The 17,814-nt window shown below is 40.7% G+C and overlaps 1 protein-coding gene and 1 long non-coding RNA gene across 2 annotated transcripts in view; one reads left to right on the forward strand and one right to left on the reverse strand.

Moving 5' to 3' along the window:
* Positions 1-17,814, reverse strand: part of LOC117902149 (neuroguidin) — a 59,117-nt gene that overhangs the window by 6,000 nt on the left and 35,303 nt on the right. The window lies entirely within an intron of this gene.
* Positions 573-15,853, forward strand: LOC117902152. Its single transcript, XR_004649365.1, has 3 exons — positions 573-723; positions 2,465-2,473; positions 15,836-15,853. It is a non-coding gene; the product is annotated as an uncharacterized LOC117902152 (long non-coding RNA).

The following is a 17,814-nucleotide window of genomic DNA, read 5'->3' on the forward strand; positions in this document are numbered from 1 at the left end:
CGAGATCTAGCTAAGAATTTATCATTACCAAATGTATTTAATTCACTCTTCAGACAATATTACTTCAATGAATGCAAAGAGCATGACGTTTTAGGTTGATCCGAGGGTTTTCCACGGATGGATTGTTTTGCAGCAGCTAATTTTAAATAACATTCCAGAACTATTCATTTAATATTTATTCGAAATTCTAAGTCTGCAAGTATCCAAATGTCTTTCTTCCTGTAAATACCTAACCTTACAGCCTCGCCAACTCTCTAGCTGTACATTAGCTGTCTTTAAACTAAGTACCAACATTTTAGCCCACAAAGCCCCACAACATTTCCCGAGCACACGCACACGCACACACACACACCCACACTGACCCCTCAATACACCTCACTATGGTCCAGATGACCACTTTTCTTGGCCAAAAGGCAATTTTTAAAATTTTTAAAACCAAGACGTGGTTTTTGGGGCTCTGCATTAGAAAAAGAGTGACCATCAATGTTGCGTACCAAAAATTTGCATAGATGGCGCCACCTTCGCAAAATCAGCTGTGAAACCCAGCGGTCACTATTGAAAAGAACGTGCATTGAAAAAGTACCAATTTTATTGCTGTTTTAAATGTCTCATAAATTGAAAAATACGATTAACTGATCCAATTTTTTGGATGCATTTTATTCAGTAGGGTTTTTACTACGTGTTCTGTAATGCGAACGGTATCTAGTGGTTGGCGATGTCTTCGTAATTGTATGTCAAAGTGAGGCCTTCAATACGTGTCAGTTCGTAGTAAAGACTAATTTTTGAGAAAGTTTTTTTAATAGAGTGCCACCTAGTCCCACCTTGAAACCTATTGTGTGTCGTAGACCAATAAATGATTGTTAAAATGTATATAGTCACAAATGCCACATTTGACCACAACTCTAACAATTTGCATTTATAGATCATAACCTCAAATGAAAATTTTCAATGTTTTTTGCCGTTTGGAACACAATGAAGAAGAAAATTGTGATGTAGGGTACCATTTTGCATTGCATTTAAGCCACAGTACTAATCACTAGCTATTTTGGAGGGCTAGAGTGTAGCCAGTGTAATATTGTTTTTGAAAGGAATCTGCTGAAGAGCATGCTCTGTGGCAGAAAAAATACGATTATCTTAGATTTTTAAGTTGTTTTAATTCGTGCTACGACTTTTTTTTATAGAATCTTGATATGCTAAACATATTCCCATCCTTTTTTTGCTTTTAACATTTTGAGAAAAAAAATTAAAAACCGATTTTCCCTTAAAAAAAGGAGCTGCCACGCCCTTTTTTTCAAAAAACCTTCTTCTTCCTATTCTTAACTTATATCAAAAGACTAAATCAAAAAATCTTGTTCCGTTCGCGAGTTATTCAATTTGGCCAAGAAAAGTGGTCATCTGGACCATAGTGCACCTGAGAGCCAAGTCATTTTGACAGATACGAGATACCAAACCACTGGGAAAAAGTTTAAACCATTTTGATGCGTCACGCAGCCTCTCACATAGAGGCAGAAAGAGAGGTAGAGACAGGGAGAGTGAGAGAGACTACGCACACCGTACGAATCACTTGTTTCAATTATAAAACTACAAATTGAGGGCTGATGCCACCCACAAAGAGGGCTGCACCCATTCGGCATTCTGCAGCCACTCCGCCACTCCGACCCCCCAGCCACTCCCCCGATGTCTGTGGATGCGAACGCGGACGACGCCCATTAGAAATCGATTGACATAACTCAAAAATTGTGCAAATTAACGTTAAACCAGCGAACCAGCGACAATATGGGGTGGATATGTAGGGGCTGGACAGCCACTACAGTGCCAACTGCAAATAACAAGGGGGAGCACATTTTGGGGGGAGTCAAGAGAGAGTTGGTTCGAAATATGACCAGGCCGTGAAGGAGTTTTTGTCGGGGCCAACGACAATGTTTGGCGGCTTCCTGATGAAATACGCGCCCTCGGACTGGCGCACACACCAGAACCCGCAGCATACATCGCTTCACACACACTCCTCAGAGGCCCTTCCCCCCATCTAGCGTCACTCCGCTCACGAAGCTAGTTGTACGTACGAGTGGTATGGCAAAAATTTGACTCATTCCAACAGAGAAAAAAGAGGAGACCGTGTGGACATCAAAAATGTATGCAACGTTTCGTGGTACGTGTCGCTGTCTTTGTTGCAGTTGCTGTTGTTGCAGCATGCCGCATGCTGTCTTTGCATTGCCAATAAACGAAATATTGATTAGAGTTTATGGCCAGATAGAGCGTTCGTTGGAGCTTTAGACGCTGGTTGGTATTTTCAGTGGATATTTTTGGGTATTTCTGGGCCCTGCCAGCGCCACTCGCTAATAAAATGAAACCACAGACAAAAACGAGCAGCAGAAATGTGAGGGTCTTCTGGGGTGCGATTTCGAAGAGGGTTTTTAACGGAAGACATTTTTTATTGTAGAAAAAATAGTGTTAGGGAAAGGAGTACTTTTAGGTAAATTTAAGAATTAACACCAATAAAATATTTATGGCATTTCTTGGTGCAGAAATCAAAAGCCGGTGAAAAAAATTGGAATTACATCTGTTAATGTAAAGCAGCGTCAAGAATTTCAATGTTTCCTTATCTGAAATGTAATTTTAAGAGCATTTCTGGTTTTCTTTCAATTTCTTTAGAATTGTCTAAAATTTTGTGAAGAAATATCTTAAGTTTAGAAGCGATAATGATATACATATGTATGTATGTAGCTGATCTTTTTGGAACATGTTCTGAACCGATATTCAGATTTCAAAGCCTTTAAAATGACTTCGAAGCGTAGTGCCAAGGCGGTACCAACAAATGGAATATATAATATATCGTAATATAATTTTTTTTCTTTTTCGTTTTTAAAATTGCTGATTTTTTTGGCATTTTTCTGAAATATTTTTCCGATTGTAGGGACTGAATCCTTGTCAAACCTTCTCCCATTTCAAAAGCGAATTGGCATGCCAGAACAACACCTTTTTGTCGATGGTTTCGACACCACAAAAACCCCACGCCAAAAAAAGGTTGCATGCTGACAAAAATGGTTGACATTTGACGCTGTTTATGTCATTTTATATGTTTTTATTGTTGTTGTTGTTGCTAGCGATTTTGTTGGAACTCCGCGGGTTAGGGAATGGGTACACGAGTGCGAATCGGATTGGTTTTCATGTTTAGAAATGGGAATGAGAATGAGTTCTGGAGGGGATTTTCAACACAAACGGAAATGAAACTTTTGCGGTTCGCGCAATGCAAATGCGACAAACACTTCTACCCATTGTACCCCTACTACCCCATAAATGTATATAGCATGGCCAGGCACCAGCAGATAGCTATAGTACATAATGTACCTTATACACAGTCACTCCCCCATAAATAATTGCATATTTTATACTGCAGTGAACAGCGAACAAACATCACCATTTGCCGCCTCAATTGGCATTTTGGCGATTTTCAATTTCATTGCTTTATTTATTTTTACCCCCATTTCCTGCATTTTCCCCCATTTTCCCCGCACTCTAGTGGAAATTCCAAACAGAACGTTTCAGCAAAGCAATTATTTATTTAAATAATTGGCTTACCAAAAAATAAAAAATAAATTAAATATAAAATAGCAAAAATTGCCAGCGACGGGTGGTAATCGATTGGGGGTGGAGTTTCTTTGAGAAGGGTTTTTTGGGGGCAGACTAATTGGATTGTTGCAGCGGCGCTTGGCTTGGGATTCATAGTCACAGGAATAGACAGTTGGAGGGTTAGAGTGAAAGAAAGATATTTGGAAACTATGAATATAAAATATGTATGTAAAATGTATAAACAAAACACTAACAAAATGTCTAGAAAATTAAAAAAATTACTTAAATTTAAGCAAATCAGACCGAAACATACATATGTAAAATCTAAAAAAAATTGGAAACTTTTAAATAAATTACAGAAATTTAAAACTAATTTAAAGAAATGATCCTAAATGATCCTGGAAATGTTCGCAAAGTGACAATTGGGATGAAGACATTAAACTTTCTTCATTACTTCATCTTTTATCTTTTCTTCGGAACCATCCTTGAAAGATTTGGATGATTTTATTAAAGAAAGACAATTATCTAGAAGAAACAATTATTTACCTTATTAAAATCTTTTTCGATTATTTGAAGACTTTACAAACGTTTCTACCCAACTCTGCTTCAGAGTTCCTTCTAGAACTACTGAAGTTCAAACACTACTCTTATGCATGACTTCTGAGTTTCTTTTGTCCATTTCACGAATTTCCTCCAATTAAATGAAAGCAATGCCATTACACCCTCGCTCTCTGCGTCACCCCATCCCTATTTTATGCTGCAAAAAAAATTCAAGCAACAGAATAACAAGGAAGAGGACAAGATGTAGAGAGCAAAAACGCAGAGAGGCACAAGTAAAATTTTTAGGAGTACTCTTAGAAAAAATCAGTACAAAGCGAAATTGTCGTTGAATAGAGGAATGATGGCCAGAATCCACCGCGAGAACACAGGAATGATAGCAGGACCCACAGACAGACACAAGTCAAACAGAGGCATTTTTTTTGTTTGCCTGGAAAAGTACCTTTAAAGAAGCGAAAGTGGGTGAAAGGTGGGCGAATAGTACCAGCAGCAGCATTCATACGTTGCTTATACAACGCGTGGTCAGGTCAGTGTTGGATATTAATTCGAATTCTTTTTTTCTCCGTCCCCCATAAACAGGCAACAAAGTGTCACAGTGTCGCACGCCCACTCATTGGCAGTACAACTTCCACCTACATTCTACCTCTCCCTCTTTTTCCTGGGTGCGCAACCCATTTTCGTAGGCGTCAATGGACAAATGTCGCTGTTGGAAAAGCAATTTCCATTGCAAAAACATCTAGACCCAGGGTCGTGTTGTATACAAACGAAAAGAGCAAACGAAGGGCACAGCCCACAGCGACAGAAAAAAAACCTAAAGAATTTTTTCTACCGTTCTTTCTGTTTGGTGATAATTTCATAAACAAATCTAATAAAAAACGGACATGAGAGCATTTATTTTAAAGAGAGGGAAGTACATTTGGGGTATGAAGAATGTATTTTGTCAAATCCAAAATATATTTGTCTTGAAAATCGTCTGATTAGCTTGTCCATACTCACACTTGCAAGCGAATTCTAATTTTAGATTTATACGCTCTCATATTTAAGCGACCGAGGCAGGGATTGATTTTTTTGTTTTTGGCCGCTTGTCTAATAATGTATGAGCGTTATCCATGTCTTATAATAGATAGTCATTAGATAGTTTTAAATACTTTAATTATCTTGGAAGGCAGAATATAGATATTTCGACACTAGAGCTATGAGAAATGCACTAAAATAACTCGTTTTCTGCAGTCTCTTGTTACAATTATAGCAAAGATACAAACCTCTTGCCACTGCTTGTAAAAATGCCTGTAAAGGATTTCTTTAAACAGCAAAAGACTTCAGAAAAACTTCAAGGATTAGTGCTATCATAGCGCTACTTCAGCTTTATGTCTGCACATATGTATCTAATACCTAAAGCCTGCATTTTAGTTGTGCATTTTTTCTCCCCCCTCTCATCTATGGCTTCCAAATGGCAACCTTTATTTTTTGCCTATAGTGTCGCTGGACATTTCGACATTTGCATCAGGTCTATAGGCTGGCTTTTCCCATGTGTATTGGAATATTCTATTTCGCTGTTATATCTAGCAATCCATCTAACGCCCAATCCACTCAGAACCTCCCACACACGCCTGAACGAGCACATATGTATGTATGTATTCCATATTCCGTCTCATACTCGGGCGGCTGCTGCTGCCTGCCTGCTGTCCTTTATTATTTAAAAAATGCAAATATCCAATGCACACAAACAAACAAACAGACGCCGAAATCATATATAGAGAGAGTCTCTCCACCCTTCTCTGTTACGTGGCCCATGCCCTACCCATTCGGACACGAGCCAAAAACAAAAGCAAAAAAAGGCATGCAGCAACGACATTGGAATGAAATATTGCCAATCAGAAATGAAACCGAAAATAAATCGATTGTTTCAACAAAAACGCACATGCAGCAGAGTCAGAGCGAGAGAGGAAAAGTAAAACAACAAAAATAACAGGGCAAAAACAGAAATGAAAACAACAGCAACAACAACATCAGCAACATGAGGGCATGAGTTTGGATAGTCGAATTTTAGGATACACTTTGAAAAAACATGGTTATATGTGGAATTATTAACTTGTTTAACCAATTCTGATGAACTTTTGTATGGCTTTCTACAGCTTCAGACTGTGGATGAGTTTCTCAATAGACTATAAAATGCTTGATAATTATAGTACAAAAAAAACACATTAGTGTCAAAAGTCTGTGCTTCAGATTCATCCAAATATCTTCAAGATTTTTTTTGTGTTTTTGTGTAATTTTCATGGATCACCTTTTGTCTTACAAATCTGAATTTTCAACATTACAAAGCTCTCTTCCAGTTAATATAACCCACTTGGTTTCACAGGGCACATAAACATACGGAAACAACAACAACAAAAGAAGTCTCGTCAAATGACAGAGCCACCAACATGCTGGCTGTCTCTTTCCCTTCGCTGCCACTTATACACGTAGCCCCCAATCCAGCCAGAGCCAGCGCCCAAAATTCTGCGTTTCGCGAAAAGCAAAAAAAAGTGGAGAGTGGAGAGTGGAGAGAGCGAGGGAAAGGTGGGAGGAGGTAGAGGCAGTGAAAAGTGGGAGGCTGAGGCAGTTCAAACTAGGTGGCGGTGGCAGAGGCGGGTGAAAAGTGGGAGTTTTTGGGAGTTTTTGGTGCAGAGAAAAGTGGGAGAGCTTGGGGCAGCGAGTGGCTCGGTCGGCTGAGTGATTGCTGCGTCTGTGTATGTGTGGGTGCAAATTGAAACAGAGTTGAGTCCCGCGACCCCCATGAAAACAGGGGATCGCTCCCTGCCACACATCCTGCCGTTTTCCACCGGGCATGTGTCGTTTGTTCGTTGGTCGTTTGGTCGGTCGGCCTGGGCCGTTCCCTGGGCCTGGTTTCGTGTCGTGTCGCTTTGCCGCTTCTGGCCAAAAGCCTCGCGGGCACAACAAGCGCGTCGAATGATTGGGTGGCAAAGTGGAGGAAGGGATGGAGGCTGCTGCACGTTGCATTTCCATGTGTGAGGCATAATTGGACAGCATGGTACGTGGTCCGGCTGCCGCACACACACACAGGAGACAAGAGGGCACAAGGTAGAGATGGGAGACGCATTCAGTGGCAGCGCTACAATTCTCCATTTCCCTCTCTCTCTCTCTGTCTATCTTTCTCAAACACCCTCTATGTCCCTTTCTTGCATGATTTTTTCTCTTTTTTCGCATCTCTCTGGTAGAGAGGCCTTTGCATATTGATGATGATGCTGACCCGTTCTCTGCCTCATCCTTTCTCCCTCTCTCTCTCTCTCTCTCTCTCTCTCTCTGTTCTTCACTGCCCATATTCTGTGTCCTCGCGCTGGGGCTAGTTATTGTTGCATAGGGATCCAGGACCCAGCAAAGGTCCTGCCTTGCTGCTTGGTCTATGGGGGCTTTAAAAGGCAGCGTCCCATGGAATTGGGACAATATGTGATTGAGAATTCCCATAGAAATGCCTCCATACGTACGAAAATTGAGACTCTTCTGGCACTAATTAATCACTAAATCAAGTTTAGTTCGAGCTTCCAAGGTACAAACAGACAAAAGAGAGTGAAACGAGGGTGCAGAGAGGGTGGCCTTAATCTGGTTAAAAGTGGTTTTTCTTTTATAACGGATTTCTTACTAATTCTCTTAAATGTGAGAATGGCAGGGAATAATGTGGCTTTAAAATAAGTCTTCTGAGATAAGGCTTAAAGCTTACTAAATATTACTAAATTAACACTACCAAAAATATTAAATATTCAACGTAATACGAACAATATTTTTAAATTAGCAAATTACACAAAAGATATTAAAAAATACAAACAAAATTAAATAATAAAAATAAAATACAACAATTTTATTTATTTACCAAGACTATAAATTAAAAATTTCGAAATACGAAATTCAGCTACAAATTCAGGGACTTTCACTAAAAAAAATACACTTTGAAGACGGTTTATCGGAAGTAAACGTTGGATAATATATGGCTATGAACTGGTAGAACTGGTAGATAATAGACCAATGGGATTTTCAAATTTGCATCCCACAATATTTCTTATTTGTGGCGGTAAATAAATCTTATGAACATCAAACATCATTTCGAACATTTAAATTCAAAATATACAAATTAAAGTGCCGTAATTCTCAAAATCGATTATAAATCCAAATAAAAATACTTTAAATCAATTGACAACAAACTAAATATATTAAAATCTAAATAGCTATAATCTCTTATTTAGTCTCTTAGTTGTTTTATCAGATTTACCAACTCCTTGTCTACCTTATAGGAACATATGAACATATGTATATTCCGCAAATAAAACATATATGTACATACATATGTATGTACATATGTAATTCGTATAGCTCTCTTTCGCTCTCAAACCAATACACAATTTCCAATTACGCGACAGTTTGTGCACTTCCCCCAGACCTATTTCTACGTTTTCCAACAATACTCTCCGTCCGCACAAGCAGCTATCATGAATAGAGGACTGTCTAACTCGTTCCCTGCCAAATACTGCCGGCTGCCAACTTCATACCCCGCGATATGCTGCCGGTTTCCAATTCCTTTACCGAGATATACAGCGGACAGGGGGAGCCCTGTGCTGCTGATGTTTTTCGAAGGGGAGGCTCAATACCAAATTGTATTTAAAATTTATATAAAATTCGCGGATGGCATTTGTTGTGACAATGTTTGTGTGTGTGCTGGTACGCTCTTTCACTCCCCTTAACCCACTCTCTCTCCGCTCTTTCCTGTGTCCACCACACGGTTATTTTTATTCCCGTACTACAATCAACGTTAAAAATTTGCGATTTATGCATGCATGGAGAAACAGCAGAGAACAGGAGGAGTTCCATCTCTTTCTCTCTGTGTGTGTGTGTGTGTATGTTTGTTTCCTGTCTCTTTGTGTGTGTATATTGTATAAATGGCAAAAAGCCTCGTGTGTTGTATTCCCTTTACCCATACCAATTTTCCCCATTTTCTCGCGCTGTTATTTCCACTCGCAAAAATCACCAAAAACTCGGTGCTTGTTTATTTTATTGGCACGTAAATTTATGTGGAGTTTCACTGTACCCTCATTGTTAACGAAAGAAAGAGATAGATGGATAGAGAGAGCGAGTGCAAAGGTTTTATGTGTGTAAGTATATTGGCATGGTATGTACACAATTGGATATTTTTTGGTGTATTTTATAAATAATTTTTGTTCGACGTTTGCAAAAATATGGACACACCCAATGGGAGAAATCAACGCGAATATGTATACACGTATTCCCTCCTCTATATACCTATGTATAAGAGGGGGTTTTGTGGAGTTTTGGGACTCTACTGAGAGATAGAAAAGTCAGGTAGATGCGGCACTTCATTTGCGCTCAGAAAAATGTATCTGTATGTAGATAGAAATATAGTTGGTTTTTTCTTTTTCAGCAAAGCTTTTATTTATTTTTGAAATCAACCCTGTTGTTGGTTGTTGAGTTTCGGTTCAATTGGAATATTAATTAAGCGAAATAAAGTTATGATACGAGTAAAAAGCGTCATACAAAAATGGATTAAATTGTTATAGAGTTTGTATAGTACAGATAGGATTAATATTTATTTGCTGAAATTCAACGGAAAGAGGAGAGTGGCAGGTCTCAAAACTATACAAGAAATTTTAAAATAACTAACAATTTTATTAATTCCTATAAGAAAAGATTAGAGATGACGTTTGAGAGGTGGCAGCGCTTATTTTGGATGCGTTAGTGCTGCCAATTCACGCAAAATAGCACCGATAGGACTCGCGTGCTGCCATTTGGTGCAACAGTGCTGCCAATGCACCTTATTTTAAATAGGACACTGCAGTTGAAACCGAGATGCACTTTAATCAGTAAAAGAGTCTTTTCAGTTGAGAAACATGACAGAAAATCTAAACATGAAACAATGAGCAGAAAGTTTCAATTTCAGCTAAAGCCTATACGATTTGCTACTCTGCATATCAAAATATCCTCCCCAAACATTTGATTTATTCAAATGAATATCAACATCAAACCACTAATTAAATAGCCACCCAAACCACTTATAATTCCCCCTTTGAAAACAAAATTAACGCAATTACCTAGACGCTGTCCAGGCGCTTAACCTTCTTAACAGGAGGAACAACCATTCATTTGTGGCAGACAAAACCCTCAGGATACCTCCCAAACTCCCAAATAAAGTTCCGCCAAATCCACTCACTCATATGCAAGTCCCTTCGAAACCCCCAACAAAAGACTCGTTTATGAAGTGAGAACCAGAGCCAAATCCCAAACAGTGCCACGAAAAGTATGCGTCTATAATCTATTAAAGAACCCGCACGGCAAAAGGGACATGAGAATAAGGATAAGGAAAGGGCAGACAGACAGATAGACAGGGAAACGCCAACTTAGTTTCGAGTGATGAATGAGAAGCGAGGAATGCATTTCCCACATTTCCACAGCTTGACAACCACAAGTCGTACGGGGGGGAATACGGGGGTGTATGGGAAAAAGAATGAAGCGACCAAACGATGCGAGTCGCAGATATAAATTTCATAAATTAAATAGACATCCTGCTCGTCCCCTCTCCTCTAGCATCACATATATGAAAGCATATTACCGTAAAATTGCTGGAAAACCCTTCCAGAAAACAAGAAAAAAATAATAGAATATAAATATATATCAACACACAGGAAAAATATAAAAAAGAGCGTACCCCAAAACAGAAAATCTCATTACAATTTCAACGCGATCAGACAAAAGCAGCAGCAGAATCAGCGGCACAGAGGAGGAGGGCAAGGAGAAAGAGAACCAGGGGACAGCGAAGAGCGGAAACCCTGATGATGAAATGGATTTTTATCCCAAAACAGGACATGAAGGCAAGAGAAGGAGAGATGGACAGAGAGAGCGAAAGAGCGTGCGGGAAAGGGACTTTGCATCCCAAAGAATTATGGAAAAAAGACGCAGGAAGCAGGATAACCCATAACAAAAAACGTCAACAGTAGAGGACATGGAGCAAGGATGGTTAGACAATGGTGATACTCATTTAAAGTGCCGGTTAAGAGTATATTGGAAAAAGCTTTGGTTTATAAATTTAAGGAGAGAATGGGCACTTGAAGCATGATTTCACAGCAAATTGCAATGGAAACTAGTTCTTTTTATTAATTTTTCTTAGATTAGTTTCAATACTTATCGACTAAAACCACTTAATACCACATTTAATACTGTATACTGTCGAAAACTGTCGAAAAAGTGAGTGGAACTTAAACAATATTTGAAAATACTCCTGTACATAGCTTTAATATTATTTTTCTTGTATTAATAGACCCTAAATGTCAGCGATTAACTCCCTTTTAGGCACAAAATATCTTCTCTTACCATTATCTGTATTAAAACTAACACAAAATTTCTTTTGGTAACTTGTATAAACGCTTCTGACGTTTTCCATTTCTTCTGTTGATCTTTCCCATTAGTCTAATACTCCCTACCCCGTCGTCTAGGGTACGCAAAAAGAATCACAACATCAGCAAAAGTGGAAACGAAACCCATTCCTCGGCTCCACCACGTGCTTCCCCTCGTCCACTGTCCGTCACATGGGATGCTATAGAAGGGGAATGAGGGATGGTCGTTCGGCGCGTAAAAAATGCAAATCCCAAGTCAAAGCTTAGCGCCGTGTCCCTCCCCTGCAACCAGTACCATTGGGGCAACCTGGCAACATACGTGCCACCGCCCCCAACCCTCCCTGGCATCAGTCTCCCGTCGCTTCATCTATGAATACAAGTACCACTCCCTCCTCGCCCCCACACACATTCATATGAGTAATGGTAGATGGAAAAAAAATCCCTACGCAGGAATGGAATTTCAAAACGTATGTCCCAGCATAATGCAACAAAATCGGTGGCAGGGGTCGCCAGGGGTCCACTCCACTACCCCACCATGTGTCCTGGTCAAGAGGGAGAGGGTAAAGGAGTGAATAGCAGAGAGCGCTGAGGAGCGAGTGAGAGCGACAGCAAAAGCAAATTCAATAAAAGATGAAAAAATAAAATGCAGGAAAAATAAAACTTTGCTCTGTCGCTGTTGGGTTTTGCATTTTTTTCCATTTTTGATTGCAGGGTAGAGGAGGCGACTGTGGGGGGTGCACATAGAGAGAGCATCCCATGCTCGTTGCATGCCTCTCCGTCTCTCTTCGGATCAATGACGAAAGTGCGTTGAAGTGTAGCGTAAACAATGGCAAAAAGGCACAAGCAAATGGTCCACGAGATGTTCCCTGCTCCTTCCACATATGTATGTTGGAAAAGGACATAACAAAAACCTCCACATAGATACGATTTGATTCCATTTCCATTCGTTTCCATTTCCATACGCACGACAGACGCATATCCCGCCGCAGAGGAAGTTTCGATTCCCACTGGAAGGTAGCCCCCGATCCAAATAGACACCGACAGAAATGGCCATTAGCTGGCGGACACGGAGCTTCGCGATATGGAGTGAAGTCCCACTCAAAGCCTGGAGGAACAAGCAGCAGATTTCGCAATGGTGCAGAGGACTAGCAGAGCAGCATTCGCCATGGAGTGGAGTCCCAAGCAACCTGCAGGATGAAGTGGAGTCCCTCCAAGCAGCCTTCGCATGGCGTGGAGTCCCTAAGCAGAATTCGCGATGAAGAGCATGCAATCCTTCGCGTTGGAGTGCCTCGCAGCCTTCTAGCTAAAGTTCAGCGCAAGGCCAAAGGGCCAACTAAACAGACGTCAAAATCATTGCCATTATCCAAGAGGATGGGTCCCACTGCACTGGAGAAACGAGTGGCATGGGGGGGAGGACTCTGCAGGACACACAATCATCCTAGCAAACAATAGAAAAGACGACCGAACGACCGACCATGGCCATCACATAGCCATCATCCACTTGGCCAAGTGTGGTGGTCAAGAGTCCCGCCTTAACCCGTCAGCCACATGCCTGGACGCGGCAAAAAAAAAGTACCAGCAAATATATAGGCATTGGGGGGAGGAGCCGCCATGGGATGTGGCAAAGCGTCGCCGGTTCAAGCTCAAGTAGCTTGTGTGGCATGGCGTTTTTTGTTTTGTTTTTGTGTTGTTGCCACCGCCAACGTTTTTGACGTTTTTGTTTCGGCGGGGAGGAAACTTTTGCTCTATTTCCGCCATCGTTGACGTCGCGGTGCTCCTGTCCCGTGCTGCCACTGCCGCTCCTTCTGCTGCCCTGCTCTCCAGTCGCGGCTCCTGCTGCTGGCTGACGTTTTAGCGCGCGGGTCGTTAGCATTGTGGCAGGGGTACAAGGATTTCCTGTAAGCGAGGTGGAGTCGCCAATGCGGTTGTCAGTTGCTTTATGAGACGCCTTCGCTGTCGCTGCCGCTGCCTCTGCCGTCTTCGCCGCCTGTCGTTCATCCTCTGTGTGGGTCCCCTGTCCCTGTCCCCTTTTTGTGTGTGTGTCCTGGCATTTTGCATGCAAAGCGAAAATGTTGTCGCTGTTTAATGTCAAACGTTGACTTTTTTTCTGTCTTTTTTTTGCGTCCAGGTTCTAACCAGCAGGACAGGGCAGGACACGTTTTCATGCCCATTGCGTTGGCGGTAAAAACGGGAAAGCATCTGCTGGCTTGCCCGCGTCTCTTGTCTTGATGGATTTGTCTGGTCTAAGCCTCAATTGGTGGTCACTTGAAGCATTGGGGGAAAGGAAGGAAGTGCTTCAGACAGCAGCGGACGTTGGCGACTGCTGATGGCATTGAATTGCCACGAAATGATAGCATGAGATTATAGCGAATATCAACTACGGATTGAAGCGGATTAAGTGGTTTTTTGATGGAGGTTAGAGGTTGTAATAAAATTGATTTTCCAGAATTTTGGGTGCATTTTATGGAACTTTTATGGAAATATTTTTTTATTAAATACTCATATTTTTAGGGTGTCCGAAACTCTCTGTATAAGTGAACCTTCATACGATTATGTTCAAAGAGTAATTTCTGGTTGCATGCGGACACTTAGAGAAGATTTTAGACCAGTGTGCGCAGCCAAAATTCTTTTCAAAATTGTTCCCATTTAATGTATTTTTTGTAACACTCCAAATAAATTCTTTTGATATTTTCTATATTCTGTTATCTATACTCTCTTTCGAGTAATATTTTTCCACAATTTCCTTTCATTTGGCAATCTATATTTTCATAGATTTTGTTTGAGTTCTAAAGCCGTCTACGCTGGCCACTGAAATATTTATAACAAATAAAAAGAAAAACACATCAGAAATGCTTTTATTTTTGGATGGAGCGTATCTAAATGTTTTTCTGGTTTATCTGGATAGCAGGCAGCTCGACTCGCAGGCAGCATAATCCTGCACGGGCCCCCAAAATTCTGAGAAAGAGCAGGAGGGTTGCAGGACATACAATGGAGGGGAGTGATAGAATGTTGCCGCGAGCAGAGCACAGCGGAACACAAAATAAAGAAACCTAAAGAACAAAAGAATATTCAGCTGCTCTGTACAAATGACAAGCTCAAATGGCTACAGAAATTGGATTTTGTTTTTGTTCTCGCAATCATATAATATTTATGGCATTCGCGGGAGTTCGCGGACTCTATTTATGCTTGTTGGATTTCGCTGTATGTAGCTCTTCGTTTTCCATTTCTATGCTGCTTTCTAATGTCACGTTTCTACTGGTACCTTGTTAAAAAAGTTATCCTAAACGAATAGATACAATAAATTCGAATAAATCTGTATAATTTGTGGAAAATTAAGAAAATCGTTTGTGTTTCAGCCTAAAGCCCTTTGTAGTTGTAATGTAGGATTATTTATAGGCTACAAATAAGTATGTACATAGTTAATTAAAGAGGATGGCAAATATTCCACTGTAATGGATATAAATATAATCAGTTGCTGTACTTCGATTTTTGAGGTACACATATCTAGTGCTCAAAATGAACTGTTTTGATTTGGATACTAAATGTAATTAATATTGCCCGTCACACGTGAATGTTGTTTGAGGGGAAAAAAAATTCTCCATTTCTTATTATACCCGGTACTCGAAGAGTAAATAGGGTATATTGTATTTGTGCGAATAACGGTTGTATGTAAAGCACAGAAGGAAACGTTTCAGACCCTATAAAGTATATATATTCTTGATCAGCATCAACAGCCGAGTCGATTGAGCCATGTCTGTCTGTCCGTTCGTCCGTCTTGTTGAGCGCCTGAATCTAAGAGACCATAAAAGCTAGAGCCACCAAATTTTGCATCCATACTTCTGTATGCTCACACTGTTACAAGTGTATTCCAAAAATGAGCCCCGCCCCCTTCCGCCCACGCAAAAGGGCGAAAACCTCCCAAATCTACAATTGAAGATATTTGAAATTGAAGATAAAAGAAAACTAAAAACGCCATTCCGTAGGGAATGGCCATATCTAACAGATCACCAAATTGGGATCTCATTGGATCATTATTATAGCCACAATGAAGAAATCAATTTGCAGTGGCTAAACTCACCCCGTCCCGCAGCTTATATTTGTTTTTTTTTCACATTCTCTCATTCACACTCTGCTTCAGCAGTGTGCGGCCTCTGCCTCTCGCGTTCCTCTGCCTCTGCCGGGACTCTGCAGTGTGTGGCTCTAGGAAAGGCGGACGAGCTAAAGGAGCGTGTTGGCGTGAGTAGTGTTGTTGATGTAGATGACAGATGAAGAAAATATGTAAAATTTGACAAAACACCGCTAAGGTGCAGATGTAGTACTGAGTGCCGGGTATAAAAGTTGTAACGCGTAAGAAGCGTCTCACACGTCCCTTTCCGTGTTTACCTTCTGGAGCACCACTTACACTTTATCTTTCTTTCTATTTTTCTTAACTTTTATTCTTTATATTTAACTCTTAACAATCTTCCTAACTTTCTAGCTGACTTTCCGTACTTTCTCTTTCTATCAAACGCTAACAATTCCATCCTCTTTCCTCCTCCTAACCCCCTTGTGTGTGCTATTATTTTGATTGTCTCTCCTCAAACTTCTCTTAGCTGAATATTTTCTAACCGCCATTTCGCCTGACTAATGCCTCTCATTTTTGGTTAATCAAGACTCCAGGTTTTAATTTTCCATCCACAGATTTGTTTGGGGTTTTTTATATCCTTAATGAGAGTGTCGTCGTCGTTTGTTTGCGATTTCATTTGGTTTATTTACTCTCTGAGCACACATTTCCGTGCATATTTTTCGGCAACGGGACATTTGGTTTGGGGTTTGGGTTGGGTCTGGGGTTTGGGTTGGGTCTGGGGTTTGGTTTTCGGGCTCTGTCGCTGATTTTGGTTTGCTGCTGTGCCGTTAAAATGTTTTAATATGTAAGTAATATGTAGATATATCATGATGCCATATATGATATATGCATACGGGGGGCATGAAGAGGTATCAACGCCATGGCGGCCCAACCCCATGAAAAACGAGAAGGGACGTGTGAGACGCTCCTTACGCGTCACAACTTTTATACCCGGCACTCAGTACTACATCTCCACGTAAGCGGTGTTTTGTCAAATTTAAAATGTTTTCTTCATCTGTCATCTACATCAACAACACTGCTCACGCCAACACGCTCCTTTAGCTCGCCACCCTCCCCTAGAGCAACACACTGCAGAGTCAGGGCAGAGACGCGGCAGAAGCAGAGACGTGTCAGAGGCAGAGGCCAACTGTGCGAAGCAGAGTGTGAATGAGAGAATGTGTAAAAAACAAATATAAGCTGCGGGACGGGGTGGGTTTAGCCCCTGCAAATTAATTTATTCATTGTGGCTATAATAATGCTCCAATCGAATCACAAGTTGGTGATCTGATAGATATGGTCATTCTCTACGGAATGGTAGATTTGGGAGATTTTCGGCCTTTTGCGGGGGCGGAAGGGAGCTAATTTTGAAATAAACTTGTAACAGTGTGAGCATAAAGAAGTATGGATGCAAAATTTGGTGGCTCTAGCTTTTATGGTCTCTGAGATCCAGGCGCTCAACAAGACGGACGGAAGGACGGACGGACAGACAGACATGGCTTAATCGACTCGGCTATTGGTGCTGATCAAGAATATATATACTTTATGGGGTCGGAGACGTTTCCTTCTGTGCGTTCATACATTCACTATGTGCACAAATACAATATACCCTATTTACTCATCGAGTACCGGGTATAAAAAAACTGCAACTTTTATTATTACATTTTTTTTCTGCGGCCACGTGCATGTGTGGTTATGTGTTTGTGTGTATGTGTACGCTTGTGTTACGCCCTTTTTTCGGACAGTGCATTTTTAATATAATTTTTACAACCCCATTCTCCATCTCCATATCGTTGCCCGGTTCTTCCTGCTCTTCTCCCATTTACCATTTTCACCATGCAATTTTTTCAGATTTCTCGTTTTTTTGCCTTCATTTTTTTGTTACCGCCCTCTCACCATCTCCCCTTTCGCAGCCTTGTTTGCAGTGGGCGTGTGTATATACATTTTTCACTGTTTCTCATATATATATTTTTTGCTGTTTGTACTCTTTTTTATTTTTTTTTTTTTTGTTATATTGTGTTGTCCGTTTCCGGAGATTCCTTTTTGGGGGTTGGTCTCCGCCCATTGGCAAGTGTCCGGTTTGCAGGTGGCCTGTGGACCGCCGCCGTTGCCGTTGCATATGCGAATGGTGTTTTTTCGCAGATGTTTTTTTTGTTCCTTTTTTGCGCTGCTTTTATTTGTATTTTT

Source organism: Drosophila subobscura, chromosome U (assembly GCF_008121235.1).
Source record: "Drosophila subobscura isolate 14011-0131.10 chromosome U, UCBerk_Dsub_1.0, whole genome shotgun sequence".
In the NCBI taxonomy this organism is placed as follows: Eukaryota; Metazoa; Arthropoda; class Insecta; order Diptera; family Drosophilidae; genus Drosophila; species Drosophila subobscura.